Source organism: Myxine glutinosa, chromosome 1, assembly GCF_964187855.1.
Source record: "Myxine glutinosa chromosome 1, kmMyxGlut1.1, whole genome shotgun sequence".
NCBI lineage: Eukaryota > Metazoa > Chordata > Myxini > Myxiniformes > Myxinidae > Myxine > Myxine glutinosa.
In genome coordinates this window covers 266,212,280-266,240,155 of record NC_136261.1, presented here as the reverse complement: position 1 = coordinate 266,240,155, position 27,876 = coordinate 266,212,280, and the positions used below count along the sequence as shown (strand labels likewise).

At 47.5% G+C, this 27,876-nt stretch overlaps 1 protein-coding gene across 3 annotated transcripts in view; it reads left to right on the top strand.

The window, feature by feature from the left end:
- Positions 1 to 27,876, top strand: part of LOC137437018 (WAS/WASL-interacting protein family member 1) — a 164,779-nt gene that overhangs the window by 29,284 nt on the left and 107,619 nt on the right. The window contains exon 1 of one of the 3 annotated variants that reach the window (XM_068131327.2): positions 6,220 to 6,349. The exons of 1 other annotated variant lie outside the window; for it this stretch is intronic. The gene's annotated coding sequence lies outside the window, so the exon portion shown is untranslated. Of the gene's footprint in view, positions 1 to 6,219; positions 6,350 to 27,876 lie in introns of those variants that run through there. One more of the 3 variants, XM_078786695.1, reaches the window with a different exon arrangement.

Below are 27,876 nucleotides of genomic sequence, written 5' to 3'. Positions count from 1 at the left end.
AACTGTTTCACGGGTACGACTGCCTTTTATGAATTTTGAAGCACGCTGGCAAAAAATGCATTTATCATCGTAGACCGTTGAAGTTGATCCTGTCTCTTCCCGTGATGATCGCCGTCGCACCGCATCGCCAGTATCAACTGAAGAACTTCTAGCTGCATTGGTCAAAGTAGCTAGGTGGTTTTTGTGAGTGAAGTCTGATCTACAAGCCCTATGGTATAATATTGGAATATTAGGAAGTTCAACTGCGCCTTCTTGGACTAGCTTTAGAATTGGATAAAAGTTTCTAACTGCGGCTGCGTCACACAATGTCTTCCAAGAACTGTTGCCCGCTGCCTTGCTTAGTTCAGAGAGTGGCGACTTCTTGCTGCACAGGATGCACGTTCCGGACTCAGGTTCAATCTTCGCCCGTTTCGCCTCGACACCGGCCATCTCAGCTGAAAGAACAAAAAGACTGACGTTAGATTACTCCGATATCCGAAAAGCTCGCCAGCTTACATAGACATACTCATCCAAGTCAGTGAACATGTTAGATGGCGCCACAATACAACTCTATAATAGAGTTGTATGTGGCGCCATCTAACATGTTCACTTTTAGTTCTTAAGCCACCCACCCCCCCCCCCCCTTCAGAAATTAATCAGGTCACCGCAACAAATCTCAGACTGAGATATAGAATATAGATATAGAATAGACTGACGTCACTTTCGGCACTGGGTTCTGTGGGTTGATTATCGGCGGGAAATTCCAACTGACATAGTTTCGGTTTGTGGAAAGTGCATGCCTTTTCATATATTTTTTGTGTACACTCGTGGTGGATGATATGTTTTAGTTTTTGAGTTATTTTTATAGACAGATAAACGGTGTAGCACAATGCATAATTTGGAAAATCATACCAGTGTTGTTTCACTAAAAAAAGTACAAGTCTAATAATAAAATATTGAAAAATATATGATTTTTTTTCGATAATTGATTTTTATAATAATTAATCTAAAACAAAATGCTTCATATTATTTTTTATTTAGACGGTACACATCGGACGTATATTTAGTCGTCAACCGCACATCGATAGCTAGTATAGAAGTCCAGATACACGTGCAACAATGTACCCCACCAAATGGGCATTTTCGAGCTGGGTGGTTTCAAAGATGGCGTCCATCCGGGCACTAAGCTACCGTTCTCAGATGTCCATCACACCTTTTCTGACACTTGAGACATTGGTCTAATGGAAAATCATAATGAGAATTACTCCCCCCGCCGGAGCATTCACTTCAAAATATGGCCGGTTGGCTCAAGGACTATCAGTAAGGGTAACAAGTCTGTGATCGTCCAGCGTCTTGGAATCCTTGCCCCCAATCCCCACCCACCACATGTTGTACTCGTTGATGCATCGCAGCTCATCTACCACGTGGTGTGGCCATCGTCAGGCACTGTGGCTGACCTCGCAGCCAGCATGGGGCGCCGGCTTAATCGCTACATCACCGAAACACTTGTCATCTTTGACCGGTATGAGCAAGTCTCTGCCAAAGACCACGAGAGGCAGAGAAGAGCTGGGGATAGCTCAACAGAGTACCGACTCTCACTGACAACCCCTCTACCTAGCCGCGACAAAGTGATGAAGAACAAGACAAACAAACGGAGACTGGGTGAGCTCCTGTGCACACACAGCATAGGAGATCACATCAAGATGGTCAGCAAAGCAGACAGTATTGTCACTCATGACGAGGCTGACGTCTCCCTCATCTCATACATGTTGGATGCAGCCAGTCGCGGAGCTGAAACTGTCCGCATTCTCAGCGACGACACTGATGTTTTCGTACTCATGGTCTATTGGTGCTGGAAGGTGGGTATCACATGTAACCTGCAGATGGAGAGATGGGATGGCACTATTCTCAACATCAATTCGACAGTAGAGAATCTCGGTGAGCAGTGTCGCTCCATCCTGGCTATGCATGCTCTCTCCGGATGTGACACCACCTCCTATCCCGCGGGGAAAGGGAAGGTGTCCGCACTCAAGGCCATGAGAGTAGTACCTGGTGACCTGCTTCACTTCTTCGGAGAGGAGGGAGCTACTGATTTACAGATTACAGAGGCAGTGAGTGGTTTCTTCCTGGCTCTGTACAACGAGAGGGAGTCGGCATCTCTGAACGTCGCCAGATATGACATCTACCGAAAGCGCAAAACCCCCCAGCACTGAAGGCACTGCCTCCTACAGAGCGCAACGCTCTCCTCCATGGACGGCGTGCCCATCTACAGGTGCTGCTTTGGAAAGCAGCAGACTGCCCTGACCCACCAGCTGTGGACATAACAGAGTTTGGATGGAATAAGAAGGAAGGCGAGAAGAGAGAGGAAGTCATCATGCCCATCCTGGATGCAAGCCCCGTTGCTCCTCCTGCCGTGTTGGAAATGATCAGCTATAGCTGCAAAGCTGGGTTAAAGCCCTGTTTAACAGCAAAGTGCAGCTGCGTAGATGCAGGCCTGGCCTGTACCAGCTACTGCTTCTGCAAAGGCTCTGATAGTACATGTTACAACACACTCACACACTCACAGCAAGAAGAGCAATATGACAAGAATGTAGAGTCAGGAGAAGAAGATGAAGACGATGAGGATGAGTTTTATGATGAGGATATGCTTTATAACAGTGCAGAGTAGTAGAAGTGCAAGACGTTCTTTCTTGATGGAAGTTTTATGTTGTGTAACTAGTGCACATATTTTTCAGCTCTGATAATTTTGGGTATACTTGTGTTTTAATTTTGAGGATATTATTTACCCATAGTCATATTATTCTAGTTTGGTATTAGTCAGAGAGCCTACTACACTCTATTTCAACCCATAGCATACAAAAGGTTTGACCCCCTAGAGTTGTTGGGGGTATCAAGCTGAGTAAAAAAAAGTATGTAAGATTGACCCCCCCTGCTGGAACTAGTCACCAGACCCCCCTAAAATGACCCCAATAATGGGTTATTTCAACCCATCTCATACATGGACCAAATTTGGTTACAATATAGTGTCATGTCAGGACATTACAAAAATGTCAAATCTAACAACTTACCCTGCTGGAAAGGTGATGTTAGACCCCCCGCAAAGTACCCCCCAAAATGGGTTATTTCAACCCATCTCATACATGGACCAAATTTGGTCACAATATAGTGTCATGTTAGGACATTACAAAAACATCAAATCTAACAACTTACCCTGCTGGAAAGGTGATGTTAGACCCCCTGCAAAGTGCCCCCCCCTAAAAACGGGTTATTTCAACCCATCTCATACATGGACCAAATTTGGTTACAATATAGTGTCATGTCAGGACATTACACAAACATCAAATCTAACAACTTACCCTGCTGGGTAGGTGATGTTAGACCCCCCGCAATCTCCTATTGCATATACGAACCAAATTTGGTCACGATGTACAAATATAACAAATCTAACGTTACCCTTCTGGAAAAGGTGGGTGATGTTAGACCCTTCCTCAAAACAATCTACACACAAAATACATGATACTTCAAATATATAAACTCACCATCAGTCAATGAGGATTACTATTTATTATCACAAGACTCAAACATAAACGAAACATGACTTCCTGTCAGCAACAGAGCTCTTATTTTAGGGAAGACATCATGATTTATCGTTGTTTTAAAATTCATTTAAAACAATAAATGATACAGGAATAGGTCATTGGTGTGGTCATCAGCATCATCATCAGCGTGGTTTATTAAGTTTATTAAGGCTACACAGAGAGAAATGTTTACACAGCTTGTGTACAATTTTACACATTTCTGATGTTAAAATAGAACTCCAAAACTGTTATGTAAACATTTACATAGGACCTGATATGTAAAATTTTACTAATTAATTATGTTAAGTTTTACATAATTCATATGTAAAAAAAAATTACATATCTCTTATGTAAACTTTTTGCACAGTAATTATGTAAAAATAGAACTCCAAAACTATAATAAATAATATATTGTTTATAAGTGCATCAACAATATTTTATTGGTTGTCCTCTATTGGCTTCCGTAGTTTACAAAAAATATTACCAAGGAGGGCCTAGCAAGGTCATTTGCATACTTTTACTAAACTAGGGGCATTAAATGATGATGTATGTCAATGTACAGACATGTCTTAAGCTGTTAAGTTGTTACATTTGATAATTTGTAATATCCTGATGACATGATTGTGACCGAAGTTGGTTCATGTAAACGATGGCTTGAAACAGGGGTACTTTGGGGCCGGGGGGGGGGGTCTAACATCACCTACCCAGCAGGGTAAGTTGTTAGATTTGATGTTTTTGCAATGTCCTGACATGACACTATATTGTGACCAAATTTGGTCCATGTATGAGATGGGTTGAAATAACCCGTTTTTAGGGGGGGGCACTTTGCGGGGGGTCTAACATCACCTTTCCAGCAGGGTAAGTTGTTAGATTTGATGTTTTTGTAATGTCCTAACATGACACTATATTGTGACCAAATTTGGTCCATGTATGAGATGGGTTGAAATAACCCATTTTGGGGGGTACTTTGCGGGGGGTCTAACATCACCTTTCCAGCAGGGTAAGTTGTTAGATTTGACATTTTTGTAATGTCCTGACATGACACTATATTGTAACCAAATTTGGTCCATGTATGAGATGGGTTGAAATAACCCATTATTGGGGTCATTTTAGGGGGGTCTGGTGACTAGTTCCAGCAGGGGGGGTCAATCTTACATACTTTTTTTTACTCAGCTTGATACCCCCAACAACTCTAGGGGGTCAAACCTTTTGTATGCTATGGGTTGAAATAGAGTGTAGTAGGCTCTCTGACTATATGGTACTTGCCTTTGTTACCTCTAATACCTGTGAATAAAAGTGGAGCAATAGAGCGAAACAGAAATTTCAGTGTCCCAGGCCTATGTTTGATAGGGTTAATGCTATTAATGCTAATTTTGCTAATTGCCCAACATATGCAAGTTAGCATCCGGCAGTTTCTAGGTGCTGGGGACCCATACTGTACATTTCTAACTTAAAACTTTGGGGTACTCAACATTTCCGGGTTCACATTGCTGGCAATTAGACTATAAGGCCTGGTCTAGGCTACAACAGAGGGGATGAGAGAGGGTAGGGGTTATGGGTGAACCAAATGCTCAAAGCCACAGCAATGGATGGAAGTGTGCACAACATTGGCCTTGCACAAAGCAACATTTCCGGGTTCACATTGCTGGCAAGTAGACTATATCTCCAATACTTCTAGGTACCTATCAAACTCCATTTTAAACTTATCTCCTGATTTTGCTGCTACTACCTTTCCAGGGAGACCATTCCAAGCATTAACTACTCTCCAAGTGAAAGACCCTTTCCTGTCTTACTACCGTTTAAACTCTTCTCTTGGTCTTTATTCTCATGCTATGGCCCCTGTTTCTATCACTGTCTCTTGTGCTGAATAATTCTTCTGCACTTATTTTGTCGATACCCTTCATTAACCATCTATATCACATCCCATCGTCACAAAATTGATCAACGATAAAACAAAATATGAAACATGCATTGTAATATTTCAGCGAAAGTTTATCAACTTTAAGATATCTTAATCGATATTTTTTTTTGTATACAGGATTGAGGGTCGTGAAAGAGCTAACATTTACCACACAAAAAAAAAATCAAACAGACACATAAAACATATAAGGGAAGCGGTAGACAAGATGGGGAGAGAAGGGGAAGCACAAACACAGCATTTGAGAGCAGGGACATCGGGAGATCTGTGAGAGAGAGAGAGGGCTTGGGGGGAGGAGGCGTGGGAAGTGGGAAGGGGGAGGGGGGTGGGAGAAGTATAAAACACAAGGACACTGCAAGGCCTTCCAGAAAAGAAGTTGGTATTTCAAAAATGTGTATCTGGGGTGAATTAGCGGGGGTAGAAAAGATCAAGGTTTTGGATGGGGGAAGATAAGAGATGGTGGTGAACAAATGTTTTAAAGACCTGGAGGGAGGAGTGGGATTGAAGGGAGTGGGGGAGTTTCATCCAGAGGCGGGAGAAAAGAGGAATGAAGGTGTGAAGGTGAGCAGAGAGTCTAGATTTTGGCAGTTTAACCACAAGAGGGTTGCTGGCAGATATGATTTGATTAAAATTGCCAGAAATAGTTTCTCCAATCATTAAGATTCACGCATGGTAATAACCGAAAGAGCGACATAAAACAACAACAATGAGGGGCAGCCGAGCAGGGGGCGTGGTTTCAGCATTTGCCGTTGCACTGTCTGGAAAACTAACTGTACGTTTTGAGTTCAGGATGCGGTAAGTGGGGCGGGGAATAGAAGAGGGTGTTTGGGGAGACGATCATGGACGACGTGGTGAGCGCAATGTTTCGTTCATGGTAGGTCTCTGTGTTTTGCTTGTTCTTGCAAGGAAATGGCGTTGGATTTGCAGCCTTGTTTGAATTGAGTTTGCTGCGCTCTGGCATTCCGTTACTGCACAGTTAAACGGGTTGAGGAAAATTGTTTTGCAACCGAGCAGGGACCAAGCGGGAGTGCGTGAATAGTAGGTTACTGAGGAAAGCAGGCGCGCAGTACGGCGGGGAGCGTGCGCAGTACGGCGGGGAGCGTGCGCAGTACGGCGGGGAGCGTGCGCAGTACGGCGGGGAGCGCACTCAGTACGGCGGGGAGCGCACGCAGTACGGCGATGGAACGTGCTCAGTACGGCGGGGGAGCGTGCGCAGTACGGCGATGGAACGTGCTCAGTACGGCGGGGGAGCGTGCGCAGTACGGCGATGGAGCGTGCGCAGTACGGCGATGGAGCGTGCGCAGTACGGCGATGGAGCGTGCGCAGTACGGCGATGGAACGTGCGCAGTACGGCGGGGGAGCGTGCGCAGTACGGCGGGGGAACGTGCGCAGTACGGCGGGGGAGCGTGCGCAGTACGGCGGGGGAGCCTGCGCAGTACGGCGGGAGAGCGTGCGCAGTGCAGCGGGGAGTGTGTGGTGTTGGTGGTGCTGCCAGTACAGAAGAGTACGAGGGGGAGTGTACGTCCAAAGGCCGAAAAGAAAGTGCGTTCAGAACAGCTGTTGGAGAAACTTCAGACGATAATGATTAATGGTTATTAAAGCGCGGCGTTTGTGCCCGCCACATTATGATGTTTATTATCTCTGTTTGCAAATATGTCAGTGAAGCCTTTTACATTTCCCCTTTCCACTCTCCCCTCTTGTCCTTGCTTAGTTTGGCATTTTCGTAAAAAGCTCTGATGAATAATAATAATAAAAATTCATGGTCGCACCCTACACCCCTCACCCACACCCCTACACCCCTCACCCACACCCCTCACCCACACCCCTCACCCTCACCCACACCCACACCCCTCACTCACACCCCTCACCCCGCACCCCGCACTCCTCACCGCGCACCCACACCCCTCACCCCTCACCACTTACCCCACACCCCGCACCCCTCACCCCTCACCCACACACCGCACCCCCACACCCCCACACCCCTCACCCACAATCCTCACCACTCACCCCGCACCCCGCACCCCTCACCCCTCACCCACACACCGCACACCCACACCCCCACACCTCTCACCCACATCCTCACACCCCTCACCCACACCCCTCACCCCGCGCTCCTCACCCACACCCCCACATCCCTCACCCCGCGCCTCACACCCACACCCCTCCTCCCTTTAATTGTTGTAATCACAATGTTAATTTTGAAAATGCAGCCAAATAGCTGTTGCTTTTAACGTTTCATATTTATATTCTACAGAGTCTAAAGCTTCGTCCACATGTACATGGATGCGATGGCTGCGGATATAAAGTGCGTCACAAGTGCAAAAATAGGATTTTCCTCTACAAATGAGCAAAATGCACCAGATACGTCATGGATGCAACGTTCTCTGCTGCATGATGACTTTCTGATGATACCATCGAGTGTACATAAACAATACAGTAAGCAGTCGAAAGGAAGGCGCAGATGGTGTGTGTGCGCCCCATACTCCGAAAGGGACACCATGCCACGACATTAGTAATGCAGACACAGACAACTGTGTATTTTTTGGCTATCTTTGTGCTCAGGGAGTCTTCCGTCGAAGAGGCAAGGGTTCCCCCTCGCCAGTTACACCAACGTCTCAACTCCTTCAGTATTGATAAAAGAAGAATGGCATGGTTCTAGAATCTAGATAGTCCACGTGTTGAAGATTATCAGAAGCACAGGCTCCCTGTGGGAGCGCCAAGGGGGATCTTGTTATTATCCTTATTCAAACGTGGAATCCATAATACCTCTCGCTGCGTAATTCAAAACGCATCACTGCGCTGAAAAACACTGGGACCGGAATACTGCACTGTAAAGGGTGGGACTTGTAATACCCTCTCCCACCTGGAGTGGCGCTATACGATACACATTTACATAGAGAATTTGCATTGTCCCTCAATCCCTCCCTGCCCCCCAAGACCGCCGGCAAAGATAGACACCCCTGTGCACTAATAGGGGTCATGCAGATCCTATGTAGCAAGTCTGGATGTAATCGGCCCAGAACTATAGGAGGAGTGCAACACACAGACACACAGGCACACACAGACACACATTACATGGTGCGATCGGAATAATTGTATCCCTATCCATGTTCGGACATATGTGATCACAGGCATTGAAAACCGGAAATCACAATTTTTATTACCTCTGCCACCGACGGTGTGCGGAGGTTATGTTTTCACCCCTGTTTGTCTGTCTGTTTGTTTGTCTCTGAACAGGATATCTCAGAAAGTTATGGACGGATTCGTACGAAACTTCATGGACAGGTTGGGCGTCTGACAAGGATTAACCGATTCGATTTTGGTGAAGATCTGAATCCGGATTTGGATCTGGATAAGATTTTAATAAATTCACAAGTGATTTTCACCTTTGAGACAGGGCCAAAAACGATATATAGAATGAAAGCTCAAAATGTTGCAGACGGATTCAGACAAAACTTGGTGGATGAGTTGGGTACGTGACAAGAACAAGCCAATTCGATTTTGGTTCAGCTCCGGATACAGACTGTTCAGCCTGGTGGAGGTATTCGCTCTATCGAGTTCCGTTCCAGTTGTGTATATATATATCCGCATCCATGTATATGTTAATGTAAGCTAAGATTCATGTACGAGCCTCAACACAAATGGTGCAGACACTTGCAGACAAATGCATTAGACATTACCAGAGCTGACTTCAGACAGCCGGCCGCTGAGCTTTAGGGAAGTAACTTCCTGGGCACTCTCGCTATTGTTGACGTCATTATTCTCTCCAAACTCAGTTGTGCAATTAAGGAGAAATGTCCTCTTCCCTGTGCCTGTCAACCAATGGAGTTTGTCCGTAATCTATCCTTTAAAGCTGAGCTTCAAGCAAGGAAGCAGCACATACTATTTTAAAAAGTCTTTGGTATGACTCGACCGGGCTCAGAATAAAACTTCAGGCATAATGCCACCGACAGCTTCATTTTTAAACTCGCTTATGTACTCAAGGTTGGGTGATGGGAGGGAATGACATTTGATAGGACAGGATGGACGTCGAACAACGGCAACAACACTAGGGACCACACGAATGGCCCCCAGTGTCATCCGGCACTGCAAAGGCTTTAACAAAAGTCGACTTTCAACAGGTTTCAAAAGAAACCAAGGTGGAAGTGAATTTTGATGATTTTAGAGCAATTGGTGTTGGGCTAGCGGCTAGGGTGCCGGCTTAGGATCCTAGGATCCTGGGTTCGAATCCCGGTCGATCGCTGAATTAACGCCAGGGGGGTTGACTCAGCCTGTCATCCTTCCGAGGTCGGCTAATTGAGTACCAGTTCACTGGTAATTCCCTGCTTGTCGTAAAAGGCGACAAAAAGGGTTGGCGGCAGGAAGGGCATCCGGCCGTAAAACATTGCTTCAAAAAGGGGACCAAAAAACAACAACAACCACGGTCCCCGAAAAAGGCCAACCCCCGCTTGCGGGGAAAAATGGCCTCTAAAAGGTGGTTTTATTTTTTATTTTTTATAAGCGCGATTGCAATGCGTCGTTAATTATGCCCACTTCGTTTGATGACAATTCATGAAGCGGGAAGACAGAGGAGATACCAATCGGGACAGACACTGTCCTATTATTTATATAGATCATGCAGAAAGAAGGTGGATAGAGTAAACGTTGCTCTTAACAAAGATTGGTGGACGTTGTACAAGTCGATTGTTATCTCCGCCACCGAAGGTGGATGGAGGTTATGTTTTCACACCTGTCTGTTTGTGAATACGATATCTCAAAAAGTTGTGGACGGATTCAAACGAAATTTGGCAGAGAGATAGTGAATGTGACAAGGACGAAATTATTAGATTTTGGTGAAGATCCGGATCCTGATCCGGCTAATATAATTTTTTAAATGATTCTTCACCATTGGGAGATGGGGCCAAAAACGATATATAGCAGGATATCTCAAAAAGTTGTAGACAGATTTGGATGAAACTTGGTGGACCGTTTGGGTGTGACAAGGAAGAATTGATTCAATTTTGGTGAAGATCTGAATATGGATTCGGATATCAGAATTATTTAATTTTAAAAGTGATTCTTCACCATTGAGTGATAGGGCTAAAACCGATGCAAAGCAGGATATCTCAAAAAGTTATGGACGGATTTGGACCACACCTGGTGGAGAGATTGGGTGTGTGACAAGGAAGAATTTATTCAATTTGGGTGAAGATCTGAATATGGATTCGGATATGACAATTATTTAATTTTAAAAGTGATTCTTCACCATTGGGAGATAGGGCTAAAACCGATGCATAGCAGAATATCTTAAAAAGTTATGGACGGATTTGGACGAAACTTTTTGGAGAGATTGGGTGTGTGATAAGGAAGAATTTATTCAATTTTGGTGAAGATCCGAATATGGATTCGGATATGAGGATTATTTAATTTTAAAAGTGATTCTTCACCATTGAGTGATAGGGCTAAAACCGATATACAGTATAGCAGGATATCTCTAAAAGTTATGGACGGATTTGGACCAGACTTGGTGGAGAGATTGGGTGTGTGACAAGGAAGAATTTATTCAATTTTGGTGAAGATCTGAATATGGATTCGGATATGAGAATTATTTAATTTTTAAATGATTCTTCACCATTGGGTGATCGGGCAAAAAACGATATATAGCAGGATATCTCAAGAAGTTGTAGACGGATTTGGACGAAACCTGGTGGACCGGTTGGGTGTGTGACAAAGAAGAATCGATTCAATTTTGGTGAAGATCTGAATATGGATTCGGATATGAGAATTATTTAATTTTAAAAGTGATTCTTCACCATTGGGAGATAGGGCTAAAACGGATGCATAGCAGAATATCTCAAAACGTTATGGACGGATTTGGACGAAACTTTTTGGAGAGATTGGGTGTGTGATAAGGAAGAATTTATTCAATTTTGGTGAAGATCCGAATATGGATTCGGATATGAGAATTATTTAATTTTTAAATGATTCTTCACCATGGGAGATAGGGCGAAAATCGATGCATAGCAGGATATCTCAAAAAGTTGTAGGCGGATTTGGACGAAACTTGGTGGACCGGTTGGATGTGTGACAAGGAAGAATTGATTCAATTTTGGTGAAGATCTGAATATGGATTCGGATATGAGAATTATTAAATTCTTTGAAGAGATTCTTCATCATTGTGAGATTGGGCCAAAAACGATATATAGCAGTATATTTCAAAGAGTTGTAGACGGATTTGGACGAAACTTGGTGGACTGGTTGGATGTGTGACAAAGAAGAATTGATTCAATTTTGGTGAAGATCTGAATATGGATTCGGATATGTGAATTATTTAATTTTTAATTGATTCTTCACTATTGAGTGATAGGGCTAAAACGATACATAGCATGATATCTCAAAACGTTGTGGACAGATTTGGACGAAACTTGGTGGAGAGATTGGGTGTGTGACAAGGAAGAATTGATTCAATTTTGGTGAGGATCTGAATATGGATTCGGATATGAGAATTATTTAATTTTTAAATGATTCTTCACCATGGGAGATAGGGCGAAAATCGATGCATAGCAGGATATCTCAAAAAGTTGTAGGCGGATTTGGACGAAACTTGGTGGACCGGTTGGATGTGTGACAAAGAAGAATTGATTCAATTTTGGTGAAGATCTGAATATGGATTCGGATATGAGAATTATTTAATTTTTAATTGATTCTTCACTATTGAGTGATAGGGCTAAAACGATACATAGCATGATATCTCAAAACGTTGTGGACAGATTTGGACGAAACCTGGTGGAGAGATTGGGTGTGTGACAAGGAAGAATTGATTCAATTTTGGTGAAGATCTGAATATGGATTCGGATATGTGAATTATTTAATTTTTAATTGATTCTTCACTATTGAGTGATAGGGCTAAAACGATACATAGCATGATATCTCAAAACGTTGTGGACAGATTTGGACGAAACCTGGTGGAGAGATTGGGTGTGTGACAAGGAAGAATTGATTCAATTTTGGTGAAGATCTGAATATGGATTCGGATATGTGAATTATTTAATTTTTAATTGATTCTTCACTATTGAGTGATAGGGCTAAAACGATACATAGCATGATATCTCAAAACGTTGTGGACAGATTTGGACGAAACTTGGTGGAGAGATTGGGTGTGTGACAAGGAAGAATTGATTCAATTTTGGTGAGGATCTGAATATGGATTCGGATATGAGAATTATTTAATTTTTAAATGATTCTTCACCATGGGAGATAGGGCGAAAATCGATGCATAGCAGGATATCTCAAAAAGTTGTAGGCGGATTTGGACGAAACTTGGTGGACCGGTTGGATGTGTGACAAAGAAGAATTTATTCAATTTTGGTGAAGATCTGAATATGGATTCGGATATGAGAATTATTTAATTTTTAATTGATTCTTCACTATTGAGTGATAGGGCTAAAACGATACATAGCATGATATCTCAAAACGTTGTGGACAGATTTGGACGAAACTTGGTGGACCGGTTGGATGTGTGACAAGGAAGAATTGATTCAATTTTGGTGAAGATCTGAATATGGATTCGGATATGTGAATTATTTAATTTTTAATTGATTCTTCACTATTGAGTGATAGGGCTAAAACGATACATAGCATGATATCTCAAAACGTTGTGGACAGATTTGGACGAAACCTGGTGGAGAGATTGGGTGTGTGACAAGGAAGAATTGATTCAATTTTGGTGAAGATCTGAATATGGATTCGGATATGTGAATTATTTAATTTTTAATTGATTCTTCACTATTGAGTGATAGGGCTAAAACGATACATAGCATGATATCTCAAAACGTTGTGGACAGATTTGGACGAAACTTGGTGGAGAGATTGGGTGTGTGACAAGGAAGAATTGATTCAATTTTGGTGAATATCTGAATATTAAAATAAGTTATGGACGAGTTATGATTAAACTTGGTGGACGAGTTGGTTAAGTGACAAGAACAAGCTGATTAGATTTTGGTTCAGGTCCGAATCCAGATCCGGCCTATCAGTGGGATACAAAACATAAACTGTATGCGCTCTACCGAGTGCTGTTCTCCTTTTGAATGAAATGCCGATCTACTGTATTCAGGGAGGTTGTAATATAAGGATATGTTTAATTGTTTAATAGAGTCAATTTACAAAGCTACTTATTTAATTAATCCTGATAATGTGCCTTGAACAGACGATAGTTTATGCTTTAACAACGTAATCTGAACTCCATGTAGCTTCCATTCACTAGGACCACGTGCGCAATGCTCTTCTTTTATTCCACATGAGATCGTGTGTACCGCTTGGTCCAATATTGGCTCGCACCCCGGCCATGTGTTCTGATGTGTGACAGGTGCAAAACATACGTGCATTGTTGCTTATGTCCATAAAACCCGTAAACTTGATGGCAAGTGGCTCGACAGGTTGTTTAATTATGGAAAACGCAGTTGGGATTGGGATTTGATTCCACAATTTGCCAGGTAGTTGCGTCGTTTATTGAGGAGTGGCTGCTCCGCTGATGCAGCACCCCTGTGGCAAACCTCTAGGGTCTAGGCTTTCCTGCCAGCCCTTCTAGGAAACATTTTATTAACCATTTCCCGTGCACCTTCTAATGCTCTCAGCACACTGCTCTCCAACTCTGATGATGCAGAAACAGTGTTGGATCTGGGGCTGTGCCGCATCTATAAACCGGCATGGTGGTGGGCGTTGGCTCACTTTGTGTTATCTCTGTTCCTTCAGGCGACATTTTGCTTAGTCGATCAAACTGCAGTTTCCTGAATGTGCTTTTATCGGTTATTTCCGAGATGGTTTCGAAAATTATTTTCCAACGGGTGTATGTTTTTAGCTCTGTGTATTTTTCTCGCGTTGTGACTTAGTTCATTTTTGTTCCCATGTTCCACGACTGCATCTTCGAGTCCACCTTTTGTCGATACTAATGATGTAAAGGCTGTGTTGTTTGAAACTGTAGCTTGTTGTTTCAATTTGGGAGGTTTATTACATTTTTTAAATCCAGATGTCATTTCGATTTTGATCATCTCCGTGTTGTTGGCGATACAAGGCACCAACGAAATGAATAATTGTTGTTTGTTATACTTCCAGACAATCCATATAATTACACCTCAATTTTGAGAGTGCCTTTGGGTAATTCACCAAAGAGTGATGGATGGAAGCTCATGAATAAAACCTGTCTGGGGAACAACAACACTTTTGCTTGATTTTTAGCTCACCTGGAACGAAGTTCAGGGGAGCTTATGCGATGGCTCGTTGTCCGTCCGCTAGTCCCTCCGTAAACACTTGAAACTTTTTCTCCGAAACCGCTGATGGGATTACGACTAAATTTGGCACAAATTATATTTGTTGTGGCATTAAAAAAAATCCGGGTTTAAGGGGGTTTACCGGGGTCAAAGTGGATCCAGGTTTGACCCCCCAAAATAGGTATTTGCTTTCTTTTCTGAAACCACACACAATTTTGATGAAACTTGACCACAACCTTCACCACCTGTGATGTACCAAAGTTTGTTCACAGCATTAGAAAAATCTGCCCCTTTAGGGGTCAATGAGGAGGGGTGGGGTTGCCCACCAAAATAGGTATTTGCTTTCTTCTCAGAAACTACACACGCAATTTCGATGAAACTTCACCACAACCTTAATCGCCCATGATGTACCAATGTTTGTTCAAGGCGTTAGAAAAATTGGGGTCTTAGGAGGTACAGCAATACCCCGTTTTACGCCATTTCGACCTACGTCAAATCCGACTTTACGCCACTCTTCTAGAGTAAATTTCATACGCGTATGCTATAATTTCATACGCTATACGTACGCGTAGCTGCTGGTTCTCATTCAAAACCAAGGCGGCGCCATATGCATTTTGTCCTGTGCTGCGGTCGTGTGCTTGCTTTGCCTTTCGCTGTTATTTTTGTGATTATTCCTTTACTGTGTAAAGATTCCTTTATTGTGTAAAACAACCAACGCAACGTGGCAACGGCGAAACATGACGACGATGCCGGCTCGGACGACCGTCCGTGGCAGACGTCACCTCACGTCTCGTCACCGTGCAGAGTGTGCAATGTCTGCGACGAGGTCAGGCCCCAGGGCCCATGGCCCATGTGAAACGAACGACCGTGTCATGCCTCGAGCCGCGGTGCCTCGTCGGGCACGTCGCCGGCATCCGGCGTCGACGAACCGATTGACGTGTGCATGTGCACATGTGCATGGATTTGCAAATGCCTGCCTGTACGTCGTCGTTTCTGCGTATATCGCATCGTCCAAAAAAAAAGAAGCACACAACTTTGGCCACTCGAGGAAAGACGGGGCACGCCTACGACTCGGAGGCGAGCGTCAATCCCCGGTGCGGCCGGGTTCACGGAACCCTGAGCTCGTTCGTTCGTCACAGACGACACGACACGACCACCGGTGAAACTGCTCGGACACGTTGGGTAAAGCATGCCGTGGTGAAGCGGGCCGCGGAGCCACTCGGCACACAAGCCCGCTCACGGTCGACACGTCCGTGCCGGTCACCCCGTTCGAGGAGAAGATCCGACCGATACAAAACAACGGAGGGACTCCCGACGGGGAGCGGCAAAGATTCAGGGCGAAGCCGCAGCCTCCTCCAGTTATTTACTCTAGTTTTACAGTGTTTGTCTTCATTTTAAGGCATTTTTAAGGCATTACGCCCGGTTTACGTCAAAAACCGAGTTACGTCACGGCTTATGGAACCAATTAATGACGTCGGCCGGGGTATTGCTGTATATGGGGTTGGGGGGAGGGGGTTTGCCCCCCAAAATATGATTTTTTTGTTTTTGTTTGTTTAAGGTCTTATGATTATGTTAGTATGATTCTACATGCTGCCCTGTCTTCTAGCAACCATTGAAATTGGTTTAAAATACCCTTAGTCGGTGCAGTATACTGTTAATTCTACCATGTGAGTGCCAGGGTATTGCCCCTATGTTTAATCTGTGGGAGAAGAAGTAGTTACACACACTTTGTATGTAAGACAAGTGAAACAGGAGATGACAGTTTCTTTCTGATTTATTTTGAATTACTGCACTATGTATATTTTTTACAGTGATCGACGGCCGATTTTTTACAGTGACAGTAAGGTTCATGGAAGAGTTTGTGATCTCATGGAAGAACAGTGATCTAAGGAAGAACCAGAACGGCACCCGGTCGAGGGCATACCATCGGCCAGTCTGAACAGTTCACGTTTTGTATCCCAATGATAGGCTGGATCTGGATTCGGACCTGAACCAAAATCTGATTGGCTTGTTTTTGTCACATGGCCAACAACATCCACCTAGTTTTGTCATAACTCGTCCAAATTAAAATAACTTTTTGAAATATCATGTTACAATGTTACATATCGTTTTTGACCCCATCTATCAATAAAAACATTGTAAACATCTAAAATAAAAACATAAAAACATTGCCTCAAACAGGGCCCCATGAGGTCATGGGGCCCGCAAGGCTAACCCCCGCTCTAGCGGGGAAAAATGGCCTTAAAACGATCATTCATTCATTCATATATCAATGGTAAAGAATCGCTTTTAAAATTCTAGTATCTGGATCCTGATCCTCCCCAAAATCTAAGCAATTCGACCTTGTCACACATCCAACCTCCCCCACCAAATTTCGATCGAATCAGTCCATAACATTTTGAGATAACCTGCTCAAACAGAGAAAAGAAGACAGACAGAGAAACAGATAGCGATGAAAACACAACCTCCACCCACCTTGGGTGGTGGGGGTAACAACAGTGATCTAAGGCTCAAGCACATTCAGGACAAAGATGTTGGTGAACATCAGTACACTTTGACATGAATAATTATAAGGACACTGCACATTTTGCTTTGCTGACGAATTTAATCAAAGGACAACAAACATTCTGCTTTTTTCACTCTGTAATTTACCCGAGGTCATCTTCCATCACCTTGGAAGTCAGCTAATATAACAATCGTCCACCATCCTTGCTGCTTATATATGCCGTGAGGAAAATTCATTCCGCTTCGCAGTGGTCAGTGTTGGATGATTTGGTTTGAATCTCCACTTAAAATGAGTGGAATTAAACATTTTGAAAACTTCTAATTATCTCACTCCGATTTCAACATCACCATAATACATATTATCAAGTTGTTTAAATTTTTCTTATATAAGAAGATGATGATTTGTCATACCGGATACCACCGAGCGGCACTATACAATACACTAACATTGAGGGAATTGGGGTCTTGCTCCCACCCTGATCCCCGTCCCCCACATATGATACCACGACAGAAACCATACTTGGGGTAACATGCAAAATTTGGTTGGAATTTATTCAGTTGTTTTGTAGTCTTTGAAGCATATATAAACAAACAAATATGCAAGTTCACTTTCAGAGTAAAAACTAGCAAAGGTACCCAGCATTTCCGGTATCCAGCAGAGTCGCTTTGTGACGGGAATATGAAGAGAGGAGGAGAGAGAGAGGTGGGAGGAGGAGAGAAAGGACAGGAGTAGGGAGGCGAAGAGAGGAGTGGGGAGGGAATGGGTAAGGGAAATGCAGGTGGGGGGGGGGGGGGTATGGGAAGGGAGAGAAACAGCAGGAGAGAAATATTTAAGTAAAATGGCAGAGAAATATTTAAGTAAAATGGCAGAGAAATATGTAAGTAAAATGGCAAATAAAGCATATGGAAATGTAAGAGAATGGTGAATCCACAGTGCACCATTACCAAGCAGATTGTAGAGCGCTCACCAAGTGGCTTAACAACTCAAGCAAGCACTTCAACAATTCCCAGTATCCAATAATGTCCAAATTGGACAAATGAATACTTTTTTTTAACATTCGGAACTGCTGCTAAGCTCAATTCCGCAGTTAATATTTAGAAATTTGATTCAGGTGAAGAGATTATCGAGCTTACCACATGTTAAATGTAAAGCGTGTGCAGAAATTAAATAAAAGCACAAACACTGGCGTTTATAAGCTTTGCGATGTATCCAGGAATACAACAATTCGTAGGTATGAAGATCAGTGATATTGTGATTCGTAGATATGAAGCTTTATTGTGCAGAAACTGACCTGTTCTTAGGCAAGGTATATTTGAGCTGAGTGGACAAAATGGCGGAATAAAGACCCCAGGTTGAGCGAGCTGAATGCAGGCTGACCAAAGGTAATCCTGTTTTTAGTTTTAGTGCAAATTTTAGCATAAATGATTTTCCAAAAGGGGTGTTTAAACGCACTCAAACACCCATTTTTCATTAATGCACTCCACTGGAGATCGAGAAGTATGCTTGCAAAGTTTGGGGCGTCCATGTTTCATATTTTTGGAGTTATGGAGGAGACATACACACTGACATACACACTGACACACACACTGACACACACACTGACACACACACTGACACACACACTGACACACACACTGACACACACACTGACACACTGACACACACACACACACTGACACACACACACTGACACACACACACTGACACACACACACTGACACACACACTGACACACACACACACACTGACACACACACACACACTGACACACACACTGACATACACACACACACACTCTGCCTTTTATTATTAATATAGATTACTGGATGATGGATAAACAAATGGAGTTTGATCCTGGGTTTCCTGCATCGTCACGCATGAGCTAGAGGATTATATGTGGGAACCAATGGGTCAACCCAAATTTAAAATACTGGTACGTAAAATATTTTTAATATTTCATTCATTATTTCTCTGGTATTGTCGACTGAGGTAATTAAATGTACTAGGGCATGCCCGTACTATATCTATATCTAAAATTATATCCCCCCCTCTATTTACATGAAATGGTTTGGTCCATGAAATGTTTTGGTTCATTCGCAACGCCAAAGCGAACGGCGAACGCTTTACATGAAATGGTTTGGTGCATGAAATGTTTTGGTCCATTCGCAACGCCAAAGCGAACGGCGAACGGCTTGCGAGTACAGTGACAATCCCCCCGGGGTTTTTATTAGTTTTAAAACATCGTTTAACGCCAACATAGCGCCAACATAGTTTGCAAACGTGAAATAAATGAATACGCTCTCAAATGTGCCATCCGAGGCAGAGTGTGTCCGCCACGTTCGGCACACGCGATAGCTCGCTGCTCTCTGATTGGTTGAATCGTTTTTTGGACATAGCTCGGTAAGTAATTGTCCGATTAATATGAAACCTTGAAAAGGCACATCCTCGGGTCCCCAGCAATATACCTGGCAAGTTTAAAGTATATCGGACCCGTGGTTGTCGAGAAACAGCGGTCACAGACAAACGTACAAACGTACAAACAAACAAACACACAGAGATTACTGGAATTATAGATAGATATTACAGTACTGTACTTTGTCTTGATTACAAATCCACTGCACCTGTTACATTAGTTACCTTTGACATACAGGTGGCATTGCCTAGCTCTTGGCGCATTGATTACCTGCCTCTCAGACCACCGTGCCTGGTGTTGGCTTAACAGTTAAGTTGGCCGGCTTAACATCTTATGCTCCTGAGTTTGAGCCCCTGTCATGTGTCGTAAATATAACACCAGGTGAGTTTACTCACTGGCTATCCTTCCAAGGTTGGCAAAATGAGTACCAGATTACTGGGAAGAGTCAATCAAGTATCCTGCATTGGAGTGGTCGTCCAGGATTGTGCTGCCTAGCCAAGGAACTAGCCAAAGAAAACTGCCGTGGCAACCCTATGCATCTGAGGACGTGAAAGGAGTGGTTTTTCTTCCTCTTCTTCTTCCTCTTCTTCCTCTTCCTCTATGTCTTCTTCTTCTTCTCCATCTTTCTTCTTTTATCCTTGTTTTTCTCACACCACCTCTCCTAGTTGTTTTGATATACATGTACAGTTAGGTAATTTGGAATACCAGCATGAGTTTGCATCTCGAGGGTTTGCTGCGCTGACTGTGGAATATTTATATTATGCACCAGCAATTGGAGGTTGACGTCCTTCAGAAAAGGCCTTAGTGGTTCCGTTTTTGTTGTTAGAAATGCATGCCACAGCGGTTTTAGTCATGTTAAACATAAGACCACAAACTTCAGAGGTTATCCCATTAATACCTGAGCTTCCCTGCGCCTCCTCACCCTTCACTTCAAAAGCACGCACGGTCTACTATCCTGGGCATGACAAAAAAGACTCTACAATGGCTGATGTGTTGGTGCTTTACACACTGCAGAACTACATTGCTGTTTCATCCAGAACATCACCGCATGTTACTCCCACCAGGGAGTAACGCATTCGATCGTGTCCGTGTATGTGTGTGTTCGTGTGTTTGTGAACAAGATATCTGGAAAAGTTCTGAACGGATTTGGATGAAAGTTGGTGGGATGATTGCCCTTGGGATAAGGAAGAATTGGTTAGTTTTTGGTGATAGCTCAGGATATTATTCCGGATCCCGGAATTTTTTTTACCATTGGAGGATAGGGCTCAGCAGCGGCCACCCACGGCGGGAGTATGCGCTCTACTGAGTGGCGTTCTCGTTTACCAAGTGAATGCCATCTTGCAAGCAAGTGTTAGCCATCCTTTGGGACTTTGCCCTCGAGGACAATGTCCCAAAGGATGTTGAAGGTGGCGTGGGGGAGGAGGGGACTTTGGAATCCTTTTGGACCACAGGAAAGTGCATTTGGGCTGTTCCTTTTTTAATTTAATTTAATTCCTAGCTTTAATTTAATGCAGTACCCTAGAATCGGTATTATAGAGGTACCTTTTCTCTTTGCCATGTAGTCTGTAGGGGACACACTTGGGACATGGTTTTAGTTTTTAGAGTGGAAGCTCTTAATGACAGGATAGTGATACCACTTGGAAATGATGTGGGTGGTGTAAATGGTGTGACAGTTCTCTTGTTACATACACCTCGGTCTGTTATTCTCGTATATTTTTTGTAAAAATACATTTTCGGATCCGTTAGGATATGTGTTTGCACATCAGCATAACCTCTAAGGAGCTTTCTGCAGTCTTGGAGGATGTGACGCAGGTGAATGATCTTGGGGCGGTAATATATATGGTGGGTAAGCAGACAGCACAGTACCAAGCAGCTATAGGTAAAGCTAGTCGGGTTAACTTATAAATCAAGAGGTAGTGTTAACATTCTACAGGAATTTAGTGAGGCCTGTTTTAGAATATTGTGTACAGTTTTGGTCACCATATCCGAGGAAAGACGGAGCTGCTATGCAGAGGGTTCAGCAGAAAGAGACTACACGATTCCAGAGCTCGAGTAAGCTATGAGAAATGGCTGATGGAGAGAGAGGAGTTTGTACATAAGAAAGGTGGTGATTTTGAGGGATCAGATGGAGATGATGAAGTGTATATAATCTCGATAAAATAAAATAAATGCAGTAGGATTTTTCAGCAGAATGGCCAGTGCCAGGAACAGGTTAGAGAACAGTGAAACATAAGGGGGAGGGGAAAGGGGCAGAGTGATGTATTTGAGACCTGTCGGCAGAGAAGAGGAGATATAGGACCGTAATGAGGCCCAGAGGTCTTTCATCCAGAGAGTATCTAATACATGGAACAGTCTCCCTGAGAAGTTAGTGGAAGCAAAAACAGTGTATCGATTTAAATATTGTAATCGGGTACCAATAAGCATTGGAGATAGAGAGGCCAGGATGAGTTGGTAGGTTAGTTTTGGATGAGTGACTTTGTACATTTGTAGCGATTGTGATGTCTGTGAGACGGTCTCTTCAAAAGGTGAACCATCCATGTAGTTCCTTGTCTTTCTATTGAATAATATATTGAGAAATTTGAGTTTGGTTTATGAATTCGGAATGGTCGTTTTTACAATCCTTTCCAAAGACGATGATTTTATACATATGTTAAAGAAGGTGGTAATGAATCAAATAAGAAGGTCCTCGTCACTTGCCCAAAGCAAGTATCCATGGGAAAGTTTATGACCTCTTGGTTGAATCTTTTCTCTTGGGATTTACAGTCAGACTAAGGCAGCAAATTGGCTCAAATTGACTGTCCTTGGCAGGTTAGCTGTGCTCCTTGCATTGTGTGCATCTTCATTCCTCTCAAATAGGAAACCTCACGGCTTTCACTGGCTTTGTCATTGGACTTTACATAACGAGTGACTGCTACGTGCTTGATTACTTTTGTAGCGGTTCCCGCTGAATATACACAATCGCCTTGCACCTGCCAGGACGCGGCCAGGGCGCGATCGCCATGCCGGGCTCGTCCGGACGGGCCCAGACGCGCCTCTCCTGGGCATGCCCGGACTCGCTGTTCCCGGGCACGCCCGAACCTCCCGGGCACGCCCGGTCTCGTCTTTCCCGGGCATGCCCGCTCTCGCCTTTCCAGGGCTCGCCCAGAGCGCCCGGGCACGCCCAGCCTCGACTTGCCAGGCTGCGTCCAGGACGCCCGGGCATGTCCAGACTCGCCTTTCCAGGGCTCGCCCAGAGCGTCCGGGCATGCCCGCTCTCGCCTTTCCAGGGCTCGCCCAGAGCGCTCGGGCATGCCCAGCCTCGACTTGCCAGGCCGCGTCCAGGACGCCCGGGCATGTCCAGACTCGCCTTTCCAGGACTCGCCCTTGACACCCGGGCATGCCCGGTCTCGGTTTTCCCGGGCAAACGCCCGGGCATAAATGTGTATATATATTGCTGCCCGATAAACAGGCTTTTCAGAATACCTGAGCTGTTTTGTTTCAATAAGCAACTCGGACGAATTCCGTCTTTGGTCGCGTCAATTCTTTCGACTCGCGTTGGAGCGCAGCTCCTTCACTGGTGACCTACCGACATGGACACGGCAGTGACTCTTAAACTGCCTACCTTCTGGGAGGCTCACGCGGCTGTTTGGTTCGCCCAGGCGGACTCCCAGTTCGCCCTGCGAGGCATCACCGCGGACGACACCCGCTTCTACCATGTCGTGGCAGCGCTCGGTTCCGCCACCGCGGCCCGCGCCCTGAGCCTCCTCGAGCACCCGCCGGCTGCCGACAAGTATGACGCGCTGAAGACGCTCCTCCTCGACGCTTTCGCCCTCTCACCGGCGGCACGCGCACAGCGCCTGCTCGACCTGCCCGAGCTCGGCGACACGCGCACGTCCGAGCGCATGGACTATATGCTCTCGTTGCTCGGTGAGCACTCTCCGGATTTTCTGTTCCGCGAGCTGTTCCTTCGCCAGCTGCCTCACCCGGTACGCCTCGCCCTGGCTGGCACGTCGATCACCGATCCCCGCGCCCTCGCCAGGGAAGCCGATAAGATCTCCTCGGCGGCCAACACATCGGCGCGGCTACCTGGAGCCTGCCGCCGTCCGAGGCGACGCCCGAGCGCCCTGCGCGGTTGGAGGCCGAACTGCCGGTGCAACTGGTGGCCGCCACGCCGCGCCGACCGCTTCCAACACGACGGCCGGAGCCTCCACCTGACCAGGCGTGGTGTTATTACCACGCCAGGTTCGGACACAAGGCTCGGACGTGCCGACCCCCGTGCACTTTCGGCAAGTCGGGAAACGGCCGGGCCGGCGTTCATTCCCAGCCATGAGCGCCGGCCACTCGGGCAACTTGCTTTTTATTCGGGACAAAGCGTCCGGGCGGCGTTTCCTTTGTGACACCGGCGCCCAACTGAGCGTCATACCCGCCTCCGAGCAGGACAGGCTGGACGCCGTTTGCGGCCCCTCTTTGGTCGCTGCTAATGGCCCGGCCATACGCACTTTCGGCCCGCGCGACGTCACCCTCTGCTTCGGCAGCCAGCGCTTTCAGTGGACCTTTGTGACCGCCTGTGTCCCCATGGCTTTGCTGGGCGCCGACTTCCTCTGCGCGCACAGGCTGCTGGTCGACGTCAAACGTCGTCGCCTTGTCAACGCCGAGACCTTCAGCTCCCTGGCATGCACGATGAGCAGCTCCGCGCCGACCGAACTGGCGTGCGCCCTCCCGACGGCGAACGAGTTCGCTCGCCTGCTCACGGAATTCCCGGCCCTCACGCGGCCGACGTTTTCGGCCGTCGCAGTGCGGCATGGGATCGAGCACCACATACCCACTACGGGCCCGCCGGTCTACGCCAGGGCCCGCTGCCTCGACCCGGCCAAGCTCGCCGTGGGAAAGGCCGAGTTCGACGCGTTGGAGCACCTCGGCATCGTGCGGCGCTCCAATAGCGCGTGGGCCTCACCACTGCACATCGTGCCAAAGCCGGGGGGCGGATGGCGCCCGTGTGGCGACTACCGCCGCCTCAGCGACGCTACCACCCCCGACAGGTACCCGATCCCGCACATCCAGGACTTTTCCGCTCGTTTGGCGGGACGGGTCATATTTTACAAAATTGACCTGATACGGGGATACCACCAGGTACCTGTCCGGGCGGCCGACGTCCCGAAGACGGCCGTCATCACGCCGTTCGGCCTGTTCGAATTTTTGAGGATGCCGTTTGGCCTCAAGAACGCGGCCCAGGCGTTCCAGCGCTTCATGGACGGCGTGCTGCGCGACCTGCCATTTCTTTTCGTCTATCTGGACGACATCCTCGTCGCCAGCACGTCCCGCGCCGAGCACCTCCTCCACCTCCGAACACTGTTCGGTCGCCCCAGCGAGCACGGCTTAATTGTCAACCCGGCCAAATGCCACTTCGGCAGGACGACTTGACTTTTTGGGCCACCGCATCACCAAGACCGGGGCCGTGCTGCTGCCGACCAAGGTCGAGGCCATCACCACTTTCCCGCGTCCCAGTTCCATCAAGGCCCTCCAAGAGTTCCTCGGCATGGTGAATTTTTATCACCGATTCGTGCCCCGCGCTGCTCAGCTCATGCGGCCCCTTTACGAGGCCCTCCGGGGCAAGCCGGCCAAGCATGACATCGTTTGGTCCGCGGCCATGGACGCGGCCTTCACGAGCGCAAAACGGGCCCTCGCCGACGCAACGCTGCTGGCTCACCCGGTGCTCAACGCGCCCATCGCCCTCACTACGGACGCCTCCAACTACGCGGTGGGTGCCGTCCATGAACAATGGGTGGACGGGGTTTGGCAGCCACTCGCTTTTTTCAGCCGGCAGCTCCGGCCGAACGAGTTAAAATACAGCACGTTCGACCGCGAGCTGCTCGGTCTATTCCTGGCCGTTCGCCATTTCCGACACCACCTGGAGGGCCGCCCGTTCACGGCTTTCGTCGACCACAAGCCGTTGGTCTATGCAATGGCCAAAGTCACGGAGCCGTGGTGGTCGGCCCGCCAGCAGCGCCACCTCTCCGCCGTGTCGGAATTCACCACGGACATCCGGCACGTCGCCGGCAAAGACAATGCCGTGGCCGACTGTCTTTCTTGGGCCAGCGCGAACGCGGTCCACCTCGGCGTGGACTTCGCGCTCATGGCGGCCGACCAGACCACCGACACCTCGGTGCAGGCCCTCCAGGCGGCGGACACGGGCCTCCGCCTGGCCGACATCCCCTTCGCGGGCACCGTCCTGCTCTGCGACGTCTCCCAGGGCCAGCCTCGCCCCATCGTGTCCGTTTCCTGGCAGCGCCGCATCTTCGCCTCCATCCACGGCCTTTCTCACCCGGGCCGGAAAGCTCAGAAGCTGGTGTCGGCGTGTTTCGTCTGGCACGGCCTTCGACGGAACGTCCGCGACTGGGCCAACGCCTGCACGGCCTGCCAGCGGGCCAAGGTCCACCGCCACACCCAGGCCCCGCTAGCACCTTTCACCGTGCCTGCACGGCGTTTCGACCACGTCCACGTGGACCTGGTGGGTCCCCTGTCCCCATCGCGGGGGTTCACCCACCTGCTCACCATGGTGGATAGGACCACCAGGTGGCCGGAGGCCGTGCCCCTCACCTCCACCACCACCGCCGACGTGGCGCAGGCGTTCATCGCCACCTGGGTCGCGCGCTTCGGCGCACCGGCGGACATCTCGTCCGACCGCGGCCCACAGTTCACGTCCGAACTTTGGGGCGCGGTCGCCTGCTCGTTGGGGGTCACGCTGCACCGCACCACGGCCTACCACCCCCAAGCCAACGGGTTGTGCGAGCGGTTTCACCGCTCCATGAAGGCCGCACTCATGGCCGGCCTTCAGGACGACGGTTGGACCGACCGGCTGCCGTGGGTCCTTTTGGGCCTCCGCACGGCCCCCAAGGAGGACCTCCGGGCGTCCGTCGCCGAGCTCGTCTACGGCCATCCGCTCCGCGTCCTGGGCGAGTTCGTGCCCGACGCTACCAGTCCCTGGTCTGCCGCACACCAGCGCTCGGACCTCCAGGAGGCCGCCCGCCGATTTGCCCCCGTGCCAACGTCCCGCCACGGTGGCCCCCAGTCCTACATCCCCCCGGCGCTTCGCACAGCGGAGTACGTCTTTGTGCGTCATGACGCGCACCGGGGGCCACTCCGGCCGCCGTACGACGGGCCCTTCCGGGTCTTGCGACGGGGCGACAAGTCCTTAGTCGTCGACCGGACCGGATCTCTGTGGACCGCCTCAAACCGGCGCACGTGGACGTCGACCGACCACCACGGTTGGCCCTTCCTCCGCGGCGAAGCCGCCCCCCGTCTACAGTTCCCCCCGCTCGACCACCCACCACCGGATCGGACCCCCCCCCCCCCACGACCCTCCAGGGGTCGCTTTGGCCGGGTCATCCGGACCCCCCTTAAATTGACCCTGCCGGTGCAGGTCGATTCTGGAGGGGCGTGTGTAGCGATTCCCGCTGAATGTACATAATCGCCTTGCACCTGCCAGGACGCGGCCAGGGCGCGATCGCCATGCCGGGCTTGTCCGGACGGGCCCAGATGCGCCTCTCCTGGGCATGCCCGGACTCGCTGTTCCCGGGCACGCCCGAACCGCCCGGTCTCGTCTTTCCCGGGCATGCCCGCTCTCGCCTTTCCAGGGCTCGCCCAGAGCGCCCGGGCACGCCCAGCCTCGACTTGCCAGGCCGCGTCCAGGACGCCCGGGCATGTCCAGACTAGCCTTTCCAGGGCTCGCCCAGAGCGTCCGGGCATGCCCGCTCTCGCCTTTCCAGGGCTCGCCCAGAGCGCTCGGGCATGCCCCGCCTCAACTTGCCAGGCCGCGTCCAGGACGCCCGGGCATGTCCAGACTCATCTTTCCAGGACTCGCCCTTGACACCCGGGCATGCCCGGTCTCGGTTTTCCCGGGCAAACGCCCGGGCATAAATGTGTATATATATTGCTGCCTGATAAATGGGCTTTTCAGAATACCTGAGCTGTTTTGTTTCAATAAGCAACTCGGACGAATTCCGTCTTTGGTCGCGTCAATTCTTTCGACTCGCGTTGGAGCGCAGCTCCTTCACTTTCACAGAATTTAAGCCTCTTCATTTAAATCCAAAATTATCTCCAATGATTGCTCCAGGAGGCTGTAAATTTGAGCAGGTTTCAGTTTGCAGCACATTTGAAAAGTCATTAAAACTTGTTTTGTCTTTTTAATTTTATGGTTGTCTCTGGCAAATTATGTCTGTTGCGAAAAACAGTTTGATCAAAAGTACTCCCACCAAATT